We start from the raw sequence: 14649 nt of genomic DNA, 5'->3' as shown, positions 1-14649 counted from the left end.
TGACCATAGCACAATAACACAATGGATGTATAAGTACCGAGCCACGCCAAAAGTATATTCCCAAAAATGGACTAAACAGTAAAGGTTAAAAATGTACAAGGACAAATAAAAAGAACACTATAACACGAAATTAAGATGATAAACAACGTCAATACCTAGAATCTATACTTCAAGACCATCATGTATTATTTAATTTGTGAAGTTGATACGGAATATTTATCAACAAGGTCTTGGTATCTTCCAATGAACTTTTTTAGAAAAAGGACGAGACGTTCTTTTACATAACCCTGGTTCATCAACTTGATGCTGAGACACTGGTGACGTTTTATAAAGTCTAAGTAGCAGCTGCAAGCTCTTGAATACCGAACGAGTTGGGAAATGTATATCCCATATGCAGGTGAAGTAGGTATATTGCTAAGGTGGGGGAAATTTATAATTTCAAAATTAAAATCGTCTCGTTTGTTATAGACTCTGGTACTGAGATGACCGCTTATGTCAAATTCTAGGTATAAGTCTAAAAATGAGGCGGAGGAAGCCGTGTCTGTTGTTTCTTTAATTTTTAGTTCTGGAGAATATATTAATAGAAACCAATCAGAAAAGTTTTGATTGTTAATGAAAAGAACATCATCAATATATCTGAATGTGAAATTAAATGATCTGGCTTCTTTGATCTTCTTGTTTTTGACAAGTGTCTGAAGGAACTCCGACTCATATGAAGTCGGCAAAAAAGAGGCGAATAGTTTGTTCCCATAGGAATACCGACAATTTGTTGAAAAAAATCTACCTCCAAATTCAACAAATATGTTGTCAATAAGAAACTCCATCATACTGATCACTTGTTCCTCTGTGTAGCATGTTTTACCTTTTTGTTCACTATTCACAAAATATGCCGTATGGTATCCCAAAGAAATAAATTTATAGCGTATGCTACCATTTTTATATTGAAAAGCATTGTGGATTATTTCCTTTAGACGATTTTTCAATTTCACATGGGAAATAGTGGTATACAGGGTTGAAAAATCAAAAGTTTTGATACAATTAATTTCAGAGAAAGATCGAGATTTAAAATTATCCAGAAGTTCATTAGAGTTTTTTAGAATTCACACATGGTTAATACCACTACGCGAGTATACAGTTTCACAGTAGTTCTGAAGACCCTCTTTCACTGCGGACAGAATTTTTGTCAATCTAATGGACAATTCCTTTGTAGAACATGCAGATGAGCCGGCAATGTACCGTTGTTTGTACGGAATTTTGTGAAGCTTAGGTATCCAATACAAACAAGGTAAGTCCTGAGATTTGCTGTTCAATGTAATGTTCATTGAAGCCATGAAGGACTTATGATTCGCCAAAATCTCATCCTTGTCAAATGATATGTTTTTATGTGTGAGATTACCTGAGTGCTCATTTATTCCTAACTCTTTTACAAGACACTCATAGTAGTACGATTTACATACAAAGACAATATTATTTGAAGTTTTGTCTGCAGGAACAACAACATATTTATCATGAAGAGATGATAGACATTTCACATCTTCTTTATCTCTGAAAACGGACTTTGGTCGATCATTCACACAGTTTTTTAACTTATGAATTCGACATTTTATCACAGACCTGATTGTTTTGACCCGTTCCAACAAAGTGTCCAGTTCAACTTCTTCTCGTTTAGCCCATGCTCTGGTGTAGTCCTCAATGGAATCCATAATTAATTTGAAGTTAAGATTCTAATAGATGTGTTGGGGTTCTCTGAACTAAGGACCATGAGATATCACCTTTCGGAGATGTTCATGTTGAATTATGTTCAGATCCACAGTAATAACATGGCCAGAGGGTCTGTAAATATAAGGCGAGTGAGAACAGTCATATGTCAGAGGTTTGTTTTAGGTATTCTTCTAAATCAAGGTCCTGCAATGCTTGCTTATAATTAAATACTTTATGTGCAATGGCTTTGGTGTAACTGTAGGATACAATAGGAACAGACTGATTTTGAAAATAAAGTGGAATTTGTAGATGTTACATCTTTGTGATGAAGAACGTTACTCATGTTGATAGCATCAATTCCTTTATTAGTAAACTGAACTGGAAGGAATTTCCTCTTTTCATCATGTAAAGGTTCCGATCTTACTGGTTTGAAAAGATGGGAAAGAGCTACATCACAAATTATACTGACCAATCTGTATATTGGAGAAAATGTATTTATGCATCCCTTGTCAAGTGCATAATCTCTCAAACATTTCAGAAAATTAACAGGCAGTGAAAAAAGAATAGTTCTAATGTGATGTAACCCTAGCGGATGATGAAGATGTGAAAGAAGGTCATCAAAGCTCCCAGAGGGCGAACTAGATTTAGAAAACTTTTTTACATGGGGTTTTGCCCTTGACTACGCCCGGGTCTTAAGGTAGTATCAAATAAGCTCATTAAATTTACATCACTGCAGGCTGGACTTGACAAATTGCCTACTCCTTTGATGTTATCATTGCAACCATATGGCATTGCAGTACCTAGTTCCTTTATCCACAAATTTTCTCTATCTTTTCGGAAAGGAGTACTTAGTAAAGGGCTATTGGTGTGGTGATAAATTTTCTCGATGATGCGTACTTTCATATAGATAAAGAACGGTTGATTAAAATAGTTATAAAGTACCCTGAATTGCGGATCTTTATTATCAGACCAGTGTTGATTCATCCTTTTACGCAAAGTTTGTCGAGTTTCACCAACATAAAGTAGCCCACACAAAGTACATTCAATTCCGTAAACGACATTGTTTGTGGAACAGTCCAGAGGCTAAAAAAATGTGTATAATAAGTTTTTCCTGTTAAGTTACTAGTGAAATCTGGAGAAGTGATTAACATATTACATGTCTTACATGTGCTCTTCTTTCCTTTTTTATGTTTACAAGTAGAAATGATAGTTGATTCACTATAGTAGCGGGTAGTAAAGCAGTATTCCACCTCTTTCGTAGCTGGGTATAATAAGTAGAAAACTCATTTCACCTTAAATCTGTTGCGGACTCCGGTACTTGGTAGATAATATAATGTTCAGAGGTGTGTCGAATGTGTCTCAAATACGCGCAGTAACCGGTTCCGGTTGAAACCACGGTATCTCATACCTTTCAAGGCCAACTGGTATTGAAATCACAAGTACCCTTTTCTGTATAGATTGTACCTTTACCAAGTTATCGTTTACCTCCTCGTATCAAATGTTTAGTCGTAAAGGAGTATATGAGTTCCTCAATTAACAAAAAGCATCATGGCAAAAACACGGTCCTCTTTTACTTCTTACACTTACGAATATAGATAAATGAATAAAGTTTTCTATTAAATAGTGTGCAAAATGTATATTTTGGGGTAACTCTGTCTATTACAATAGCATTACTCGTTTTCATTGTTGTTTGAAAATAATAACAAATATCCATGCATACTAGATGTTTTAATCAGAATTAAGAGACTAAGTCGATCCCTCGGTAAAAAAAAACTGAAGTTAAAATGGAAAGTATTAGAAATTATACATGTGCCAAATTATATTTATACACATGATTAAGTCTTTTATTTGAAAAACAAACCTGAATAAAAAATATAATACAAAAGTCACTATCTTTTGTTTTAATAAGTGAATATAAATGTATCACTGCGTAAAAAACTTTTTTAAGTATATCAAAATGGAAACTATACAAAAATTTTATTTCATGGTTACTCTTTGTATTTTATACTCAGGTCAGTCAAATTAATGTATACTGGTGCTTTATTGTACATTATAAATAATTGATAGACACAGTGCTTTCAAAATTGGAAAATGCTTTAAATTACGTAATTTACCAATAAATGCAACAATTTGTGTACTTACTATCCATTTTATAAGGGAAGGTTACACATCTGCTCAAATAACGTAGAAATACCAGACAAATTACTGAATAACACAAAAATGCAAAATTTACTATAACATACAGGGAAGTGTTGTTACTGGTTACACAGAACATTAGATAATTGTTGTATTCAAAATCAAAAAGAAAACAAAATAGACACTTAGAAGAAAACAACTTTCTTAAAGTGACAAATGTTTGATAATAAAACATACTTCAAGTTTCATATTAGCCCTAACCAACAATGGCATTAGTAATTCGATAACACGAGATATAAAACAAATACGTCAAAAATAGACAATATGTTTTTTTAATAACAATATCATAAAATACATGAAATTAACCAGATATATAGAATATATAGAATACTGGCATTTTTGTTTTTGATACTGACTTTATCAGCAAGATTACCAAGCGAGCCCGCAAGGGCGATCTGATATTCGAACTAATAAATTAGGTATGAAAAATAAAATGACATTAATCTTTTTATCGGCCATTTATCTCAACTACATGATTATTTTTGGTTTAGAATATGAAATTACATGAAGTATTTGGTAAAAATTGTTAAGCACGGAAAAAACTTTATAATAGCTGTTCGGTTGTCTCACTTTGCATCTACCAACTTCTGCAAATATTATAAAAAATTAAAGAATACAGGAATGAAAGACTCCCATTCATACCCTTATATCTATTTAAAGTATCCTCGTGTGTTACTTCTAGTGATAATACCGTATACATGTTAAAAAACAACAAAATAATAAACTGTTATCAATGATTGGGAATTTGAACCTTTTATCCAGATGGCTCGAAATCCTACGGATACCTGATATAGTATTAAGCCATCAGAGAAAATCAAGAAACAGCACAAAGTTCATCAAATGGACAAAACATAAAATAACTGCTGATGAATGTGTTAATTTGGGACGGGCGCGCCAAATTAAGTATGTTTAAAACGTCGAATATCGTGTTTTACAATTTGTTATAGTATGGTGTTCTAAAGCGTCATTATAATTCTTTTTAATGTAGGATTCTAGATTAAAATCTTAAATTTTCATCTTAATTAATTTCCAGCTTCCCACGTTGAAGGATATAACCGTTACAACCGTTACTACAGCTACTATTATTCCTACGATGGCTTGTAAGTTGAATGTATATTTATGGTCTTGTAATGGACGAAGATTGTTATTTTTTATACATTACAAATTAAAGAATAAAATTACAGATGATGAATAACTCAATCGACACCCCATGATCAGTTGAAACGAAACAGTAGCAAGAAAAATTTACTGTCCAAACATTCTTCGAGTTGGTTTCATTTCAAGCTATATCACAGAATGATAATAAAAGTAAGATAGAAAGGCACTCGAGGGGCAGAATATTTCATTTGATTACATTTTAAGTCTCATATTGAAACTTCAGTTGGAATTTGCATTAGTGTTAATCCAGTGTAAGAAGAGGACACGGCTTACGGTTGGCCTATTTGGAAGTCCTACCAGGAATTAATTCAGACTTCAAAGGTAGGCATGTTCTACATCATTTTGTAGACAAATTAATGCAGATTGACGGCATAACAAGTTTTATTGGAATAGACAACCGCGGAATAGTAAAATAACAAAAATCGCGACCGAGTGTAATTTCACGAAAATGCAAGTTATCTACCTTGTGTTATATATATATGGAATGGAAAAAAAATCAGAAACAGGTGCCTGTGATTTATGTAACTGAAAGGTGTTCCTTGTAGTACAAATCAACTGTTTATCGATTTGAAAAGAACACGACTCAGTCATTTATTGATAAAATAAGAACACTATTCAACAATTTCTCGATTGAAAAAGAACACCATTCAACCATTTATCGATTTGAGTTTTCCGTACATTGATATATCTATCAAACATCCCCGTATTGTATTGTATATGATCTTGATTTCTGGTATAATTACACCTTATATAAGAATGCCGGGTTTTGATTGGTTGGTAGCCAGTGTATTTTTCGCATATTCTAACCTTTTTTCCTCATTTCAAACAAATTTGCCTGTTTTTCACCGCTGCCGGTGAATATGCCTCAAATTCCCCTCTATGCCGTGGTATTTGCCATTTTGGATATTCCTTTTTTACCCTCGCGAGCCTCTTCCCGCCAAAATTATTCGAAACCTTTCTCACCTTATCCTGATTATTGAGGCAACACGATTAAGCAATATTGATTGATAGAGTGTAATTAAACAGATATATCATGTTATGGAGGGGTATTTGCGAAAAATACCAGTCTTGGGACCAGATTTCCCTCGCCTAACAGCTCGGGAAATTTCACAGTTCCTTGACTGGTATTTTTCGCAAATACCCCTCTTTAACATGATATATCTGTTCAATATTATTCATTTCTAAAATTGTCGTAAAGTGTAGCTTCCCAGTTCTATCGAATAAATTCATTTTGTATATAAAAGAGACAGAAGATGCCAAAAGGACAATCAAAACCACGACAAAAGAGACAGAAGATGCCAAAAGGACAATCAAAACCACGACAAAAACGACAAAACGACAATAAGATAAAACAACAGTCTACAAAACATTACACAGAATCCAGAAGACCGAACAACAGGAACCCCATATAAAATCGGGGTGATCTTAAGTGCTCCAGAAGGGTACGATCCTGCTCCATAATTTGCACCCGTAGTGCTACACATGGCAAGTACAAATTCGGTGATAAGACGCTGAAATAACATCTATAAAGATTTTCTTAATTTAAAGAGAAATTGTCTATTATTATTTCAGTCAATATTACAAATGAATCAAATGGTTCTGAGTAAAAAAAGTCGAAGAGCATTTTTGTGCTCATAAAATCAGTGTCTGTAACTAAGTTAGTGTGTTTCACAATAAAACAACACCTTCTGAAGCTTACGAATATACAAAGCCACAAATGCCACAGATATCCAGCATTAACATAAAGATCGTGAAGATAATGCAGGATTATTGCTTTTCCGTTCTGAATCCTATAAAAAAGATATCCAGAAGTTCCAGAAAATTTAAACATTATATCGGAATAACTATAAATGCCATCCAGAAAATGATTGAAACTTTTTTTTTAAGATCTATTGGTGCGATTGTTGGTATAGTTATTTGTAGTTTAGTAGTCCTGGGAATAGTGATTACTTTCATATTTGCCCTGTGTGGTACTTTGTGCTTCAACAAACGGTCACACCGGGCTATAACCAGTGTTCCCATCAATAATGTCACAATGGTTACAGCACAGCCAGGATATCCTCGTAAGTATGATAAGAGCGATTAAATGGTCTCTATAACATTAATAATGATATTATTTAATCTTTCAAAATTATCTAAATTATATTGATAAATGAATATGATAATATAATTAAGGGTTAGTTTGGTCGTCCGTTACAACTGACCAAGCTCACATTAATAACTATACAAACGCTGAAATCCTTACGTTATGCTACTATAAAAGAAATCAGTAAAGTTTTTTCACTAAGACTTTGTATTCGTGTAATAACCAATCGGTTACAGAACTTCAGAATAAACATAGAGGAGACAGAAGTGTTATACAAATAGCCAACCCAGAAATATATGGAAACGTCTCCGTAAAAGCTATCAAAATTTTTCTTCCTTAACATAATTTCAATTTTCACGTTTTATTGGACACATTTACCTCTATAAGATAATCTACTGGTTTATCATATAAGTTTTATGGTAATATTTTGTTTTGTTTGATTTTGTTTGTATTGTTAAATGTATTCTTTGACTTATAAATGTGCACTATGAAAAAAAAAATAATAACCAAACGTTCAAATCATCATTCATAGACCAGACAAACAACATTTACAGTTATTAATTATAAGAAAATTGAATATAATGATAAAAGATACGTAAAATAAAGTGCATTACCATTTGGTAGGAAGGATTTATTTTACCTATGAATAGATATGAATAAAAGAAGGTGTTGTGTATTCGCCAATGAGGCAGCAACATATTACACCAGAAACCCCAAATACATCTAGAGATCAACATAAGACTTCAACAAAAGACAATTGTCTATAAAATTTCACCATTAATTTTTATTTTTAGAAATGCAGCCAATGAACAACCAAATGTTTGTACCAGCATATCAACCTCCCCCACCCCAAACATATCAACCTCCTCCACCCCCAGCATACTACGATAGTCAGCATCAAACACCTGGAATGGAAACAGACGTTTTTCAGACACCATCTGCTCCAAGGCAGGACGGACACAACTCAGAACCAGTGAATCCCTTTCTGACAACAACACACTTTGGAAATTACAATAGATAGCTATTTAATTTGAATGAAATGATAATTATTTCACTTGATATTCAAACAAATTTAGATGTTATACAATTAGTTATGTTTTTAGGAATAAATATAAACTGCACAACACCGAAAATAATTCTTTATCAAATTAACCAAGTAATAACTCCAAAACACCGGTTCGCAACGACCTAATTGAGTGAGACCAGAGCTCTGACTAAATAATTCAAAGTTTGATGACTATGTTGAATGCATCTGTCCCATTGAAATAAAAGATACCACAGATACAGTTTAGTCCGCCTCATATCTTGTCTGATATTTAGAAATTGACATTAAGGGTCGGTTGAGAATTCAAAAACTTTACGAGAAAAGGGATGATTTCAGCTTTCCCATTGTGAACTTTCGGTTTCTATGTAGTACCATTTCAGCAGCGCCTGCATATGGAGTACCGGAATATATCAGTTGATACGGTATTCTACAGCTTGTGTTTCCTATAATAATTTCCATAATAGAGGGTTGCTGCTTACAATAAAGCTTCAGTTGTCTAATTGACAATCATACCCCATCGAACCAAGGTTTCCAAATGGTAAAGTTAAAGTCAACCTTTCGAAAATTTTACGGACGACGTCACTAGTTGGTTGACCGGTTTGGAATATCTATGTTGATCACAGATGAAAACAGATATGTTCTAATTGTCGTAACCACAACGCCGTACTTCTTTCCTATATTGTAACATCACCAAATGAGACTTATCACGGAATTTGTACTTACCATGAGTAACATGGCGGATGCCACATGTTTACCCTATCGAAACACCTTTGAAGATCACCCATAGTTTTGTTTAAAAGATGTTTGTGTTGCTCTTGCTTTAGTTTTCAGTGTTTTCTTTTGTGCTCTTTTATTTTTCGATGTCTGTGCTGTATCTACTGAAACCAGTCCTGTCTATCTTTTGTCCTAAAAATGTGTTTTAATTTGAAAATTACACATTCTGTCAAGTATAAGGGTTAGAAAATTTACATGGCCGATTGTTTACTTATTTGGTGATATCTTATATGGGATAAGATAAGAGTCAATTACCAATCCGCTGTTTTGTTATGCATAATTACAAATGTACTCAAAATTACTTTTCAACGTATAAATACAAGTTGCTTTCTTTTAAAAAGAAATGCAATCGTGAACCTAAATGCCTGCAATGAAAGATCACTGACGGATAATTGTTAAATAAAGATGCATGGTTTTACCTCATTTTTGTTGTATAAGATATAGAAACTGACATGGATTATTAATGTAACTGATGTTCAATGTGGGGCAAAATATTCTTTTTAAATGAATCATTTCTCTGTCTCCGCTCCCTCTCTCTCGAAAGATGACAGTACAACATGCTAATTAGGAGTCACCTACTGGATGTTCCATTCTGAAGTGCTGTGAAATTAGAGTTATTTTTTTTGCCTAAGGTCGAAATGCAAATGTGAAGAAATTAAATGAGATTAATCATGATTAATTTTTTTGTAGCCAGTTTGAAAATAGTTCAAAATTGTAAGCTGTATTCTTATTTGATAAACCCGAACTAAAACCGTTTTTAAAAACCAATAAAACTGATTTATATGGTTTAGTCATTGGCTATCATATTCAAGATATGTTTGATCTCAATTTATTTATATCACAGGCAATCCGTTGAATACGGATATTGATTTCAAGAAACATAATTTGTACTATTAAAGCTTATTTTTTTTTGTGTTTTTTTTTCGCTAATAACATATCGTCCTATTTTGTCACCAAACACGCTCTATGGCCCTGTCAACTAGATCCTCTAACTTGGCTTATGAATACAGATTGCCGCGACTCATTGGAAATGAATTGGCGGAATTCCCAGAAACTTGCAATGATTCTTTTATAGGTGAAACACGAAATTGTGCATCTACTACTTTAACTTTTAATCTGATTTATTTGGGTAAGGGTTTCACATACCAAAAACAAAAGAATTGACTTTGCCATTAATAACTATATTTTAGAGAGGGTAATCGACACAGGTGTCCCTTGGAAAACTTACACATTACCCCCTCCCCCCCCCCCCCCTCCCCAAAAAAAAATGACAAACGGATCTCTAATTTGATAAAATAATCATGACTAAATAATATTTATCTTTCTGGTATTATAAGTACTTAAACAATTGCTAATCTATTCTCACAAACCACATACCGGTAGTTATTTACAATAGTGTTCGATGCCAAACATCGAGGATTATATATATATACTAGTATATCAAACCTAATTTTTTTTTATTCCAATGACCATAAGTTTTAAATAAGCAGAAATTTATCGCCTCATGCCAAAGAATATCACTCAGTGTCCCTGAATCGTTTAATATCTATAGAACACTTTTAAGTACTCAAACGCATATTCATTAATCAACTGTAAGCTGTATTCTTATCTAAAAACCCCGAACTAAAACCGTTTTTAAAAACCAATCAAACTGATTTATATGGTTTGGTCATTGGCTATCATATTCATTATATTATATGTTTGATCTCAATTTATTTATATCACAGGCAATCTCCTCTCCGTTGAATACGGATATTGATTTCAAGAAACATAATTTGTACTATTAAAGCTTGGGTTTTTTTGGGTTTTTTTATCGCTAATAACATATCGTCCTATTTTGTCACCAAACACGCTCTATGGCTCTGTCAACTAGACCCTCTAACTTGGCTTATGAATACAGATTGTCGCGACTCATTGGAAATGAATTGGAGGAATTCCCAGAAACTTGCAATGATTCTTTTATAGATGGGACACGAAATTGTGCACCTACTACTTTAACTTTTAATCTGATTTATTTGGGTAAGGGTTTCACATACCAAAAACAAAAGAATTGACTTTGCCATTTAACTATATTTTTGGAGACGTCCCTTGAATAACTCACACATTATCAACTGTTTCGATATGACATAATTTTTGCACATAATACCGTGTTATATGTCACTAATTTAACACACTCAAAAGGTGCCTTTTAAATTTCGTCTAAATTTCCAGGGTTAACTGGCATTGTTTTTATAAGATTAATTTAAAAATAAGGAGATGTGGGTATGATTGCCAATGAGACAACCATCCACCAGAGTTCAAATGAAGTGGATGTAAGCAATTATAGGCAACCGTACAGCCTTCATGGCCGTACTTTATTCTCAGCACGTTTTTGTTTCTCCTTTTTAATTTTATGTCTGTTCAAACCAAACTTAAACGAAATATGTTCTTAAAAAAGAGTTAAAATAAGTAATAGTAAAATTATAGAGTTCAGAAAATTATTTTTGTCACATGTTAGTACAAGTCATATATTTCTTATGCGGAACCAAGCGATTAAATAACAACACTTTGAATAATGCTTTTAATCGTTTTTATAACAGTGTGGACGAGACCATTTCTTGGCTCGGTCAGGTCTCCCATTGACTGGGTTAGATTAGATGAACGTTTGTCTGTAACGCCCACTTATCACGTCGTATCTATTGTAGACATTTTAACTGTGGGGTCGCCAAAGGTTCTCAACGCCTAAATCAAATAATTCGAAAAACTAGTACAGGAATAACCTTTGAGTTTTGATTAAAATTGAATACTTAAACATTCTTTACTTGCGTTTTTGTTATGTTTTGATAAACAATTTTAAGATATCACACGTTCTTTAAACATAAAAATTAATTTAACTAGCTTTAAAAGTTACAATGTATATGTTGGCTATTATCTTTTTCGGACGTCAAAGCGATTAACCCATTGCGGTTGTCTAATTTTTTCACTTAGGATCTTTTAAATTATTGTCTTTTGTAAAATTTTATTTTAGAACGAATGCATGATCAACTATCAATAGTTGTGCAATTACAAAACATACACAAAATATACTTTCGTACTTGCAAGATATTGGACAGTAAAAAGCTATTTGGACCAAGCCTTACGAAATAGGTAAAATGTAAAGTTTGGTGGATATAGGAAACTGGAACTTTTCTGCTAACTACCATACATGTGAAAAACCCTTGGTAGCAGAATGATTATGCACCGACTTTTCTTCCTTTTCTGAGTGTGTGTGTTGTTTTTTTTTTTTTTTGGGGGGGGGGGGGGGGGGGTTCTCATGCACATACATAAACATTACTTTTTAATCTCAGTGTTGTATTTTTTTCGTTCTTAATTTTGAATGGAAATCAATTAGTTTTTTTCCCTCTTTTTTTCTGAAAAAAAGTATTTTTTCCTTTCCTATTTTTTTTTTAGAATCAATTCATTTTTTTAAACGGCCTAACTTACACACACACACAATAATTGAAGGCAGTTTATATATCATCTTCGTCCTTTTTAAGATCGCAATGAAAATGTTCATATAATATATGTATCATATTTTTTCTCTTAAGGTATTTTGTGAATTAACTCCATCGACATTAAAGTTTTTACAATGAAAATAGAAATGTGTAAATGTATTTTTCGATTATTTAATAATATTAGCTCTGAACATTTATTATTCTCTAAAATGAAACTGTTGTGTGTGCTGATATAAAGAATATTTCAAACAAATTCCATTAAAGTTTTGAGAAAAGAGTTTCATTTTATGTATCGAAATGTGTATGTAACAAATGATTATTTAAATCCCCACTGGAAGGCCTCTGACAGACTGAGTGAGCGTAAAACCATTGTTATCGATAGCAGATGACAAACAAGTTAAAGGTAAATGATTCATTATTATTAACAACAAAAGTACTACGGTTGTCCACACTGTAACGGGAATGCCTCTATGTGTGTTTCCTATAAATTTTGAAATCTTTATTTCCAGTTAAAATTCCAACGATTTACATTCATCCTTCAAATGTATTTTTTCCTTTTTAAAAATACTACTTTATTTTTACAGACCATACAGACCTTACACCATAACAACTGATCGATCTTTAAGTATTCCCTTTCCGGGATAGTCATTTTTTAAAGATTTTTAATCATGGTCTGTTTATCTGATTAGCAGCGAGCCATTTTTAATCTAGATTTATATTGTTTATTTATATTTCGATATAATCTGTCCTAATTTAAATAATATAGATGTCTGCTGAGTGTATTTTTTTTATTTTGATTTTTATAAACCCTCATCGCAAGAAGGCGTCAAAGCAAAAATTAAAATAGCTTGCCGCAGCTTGGGGTATTTATTACCCGCATGTCTCCTTTATTAATGGCATTCATATAAAAATGAATTATATTTTACGTTTATAATAGTTTTCTACTTTACTATAATTCTATTTCGAAACAGAAATATTCTATCTAGACAGATCTTTTCAGTAAAAATTTCAGTTATTGTTTGAATCTGAAATTTGATATACTCAACTTGACAAGCCCCTTAGAGAGATTTACCTCCCTTGAACTGTTGACATGAGTGAACAAATAAGGTAAAAGGGGTTTTATTCATTTTTATCTTGTTTTAAAGAACTGACCTTGTTTATTTTTCCAAACCAACGAAACCAATGAGAGGTACAAACGGTCCTACACCAAAATATTTTCTTGGCTTTTTACGTTTGAAAGAACCCATATTTTAGATAATACGAATGTCCTTCATAAAAATTCACAATTCCCCGCTGCAAATGAAATTAACGAAGGAGTCTAATAGATTCTATCATAAAGACAGATTAAAGATTTTTCCTCGTTCACTATTTTTTTAAACAAAATACAGGAGTGGACATCAGGCGCTTTGGACATGCCCCCCCCCCCCCCCCCCCCCTTTTTCCTTTCCTCTCTTTTTTGGTGTTTATTTTTTTTGTAACTATTTTCTAATGTGTAACTTATTAAATGTGGTTCTGCTCTTATCCAAACGATATAACAATAACAGTAGATTGTATAATGGAAAAGAAATAACGGTTCATGCCCAAAGCACCAGTGACACTGTGGACTGGATGGTTCATTTCAATACCTCCTCAGTCTTTCGAGTGCAACTGAAAATTCACAAAATAACCGTTACATTTCGCCGTAAGAAATTTTCAGTTTTAAAGAGGAAGGTTATTTAACTTAATTTCATGTCCACCAATTCATACATTATAAGTTTTCTATGAGTATGCCTTCATATTATGTCAAAAGATTTGTATCGCATATAGCTTTTTTTTTATAAACCTGTTACCATCTACGATTCTAAAACTATATTTTGTGAACTGGTCTTTGTATCGGAAACTTATAGCAACCATTTATTTGTCAATAAACTTCTGAGAATTTATCTTGTTAAAAACATAGTTTAACTGTCTTTTACTGAATGCATAGTTCTCTACAACCAGCAGGAATCCAGTCGCAATGTTTCTTTGAGCGTTTTTAGGTAAATAAATTTTAAAAGAATTTTCTTCTATAACACCGAAACCAATGTGGCGGGGATATTATACAAATATTATAAGGATCACAAATTTTGGAGCTATGATACTGTGAATTTGAGTAAAGAATTTGAGTAAAGATTGAAATACTTTTTAAATTAGCACAATAAGCCCATGTGAAAAATAATTCCAAGAGACATTAACCC

At 32.7% G+C, this 14649-nt stretch overlaps 1 long non-coding RNA gene across 1 annotated transcript; it reads left to right on the top strand.

Moving 5' to 3' along the window:
- Positions 1 to 3581: 3581 nt before the first annotated feature.
- Positions 3582 to 8265, top strand: LOC127736215 (uncharacterized). The gene is made up of 4 exons (XR_007998881.1): positions 3582 to 3713; positions 4931 to 4997; positions 6943 to 7118; positions 7936 to 8265. It is a non-coding gene; the product is annotated as an uncharacterized LOC127736215 (long non-coding RNA).
- The last annotated feature ends 6384 nt before the right edge of the window (positions 8266 to 14649 follow it).

This window comes from Mytilus californianus, unplaced genomic scaffold, assembly GCF_021869535.1.
Source record: "Mytilus californianus isolate M0D057914Y unplaced genomic scaffold, xbMytCali1.0.p SCAF_1, whole genome shotgun sequence".
NCBI classification, from domain to species: Eukaryota; Metazoa; Mollusca; class Bivalvia; order Mytilida; family Mytilidae; genus Mytilus; species Mytilus californianus.
This window is presented reverse-complemented; position numbering and strand designations above follow the sequence as displayed.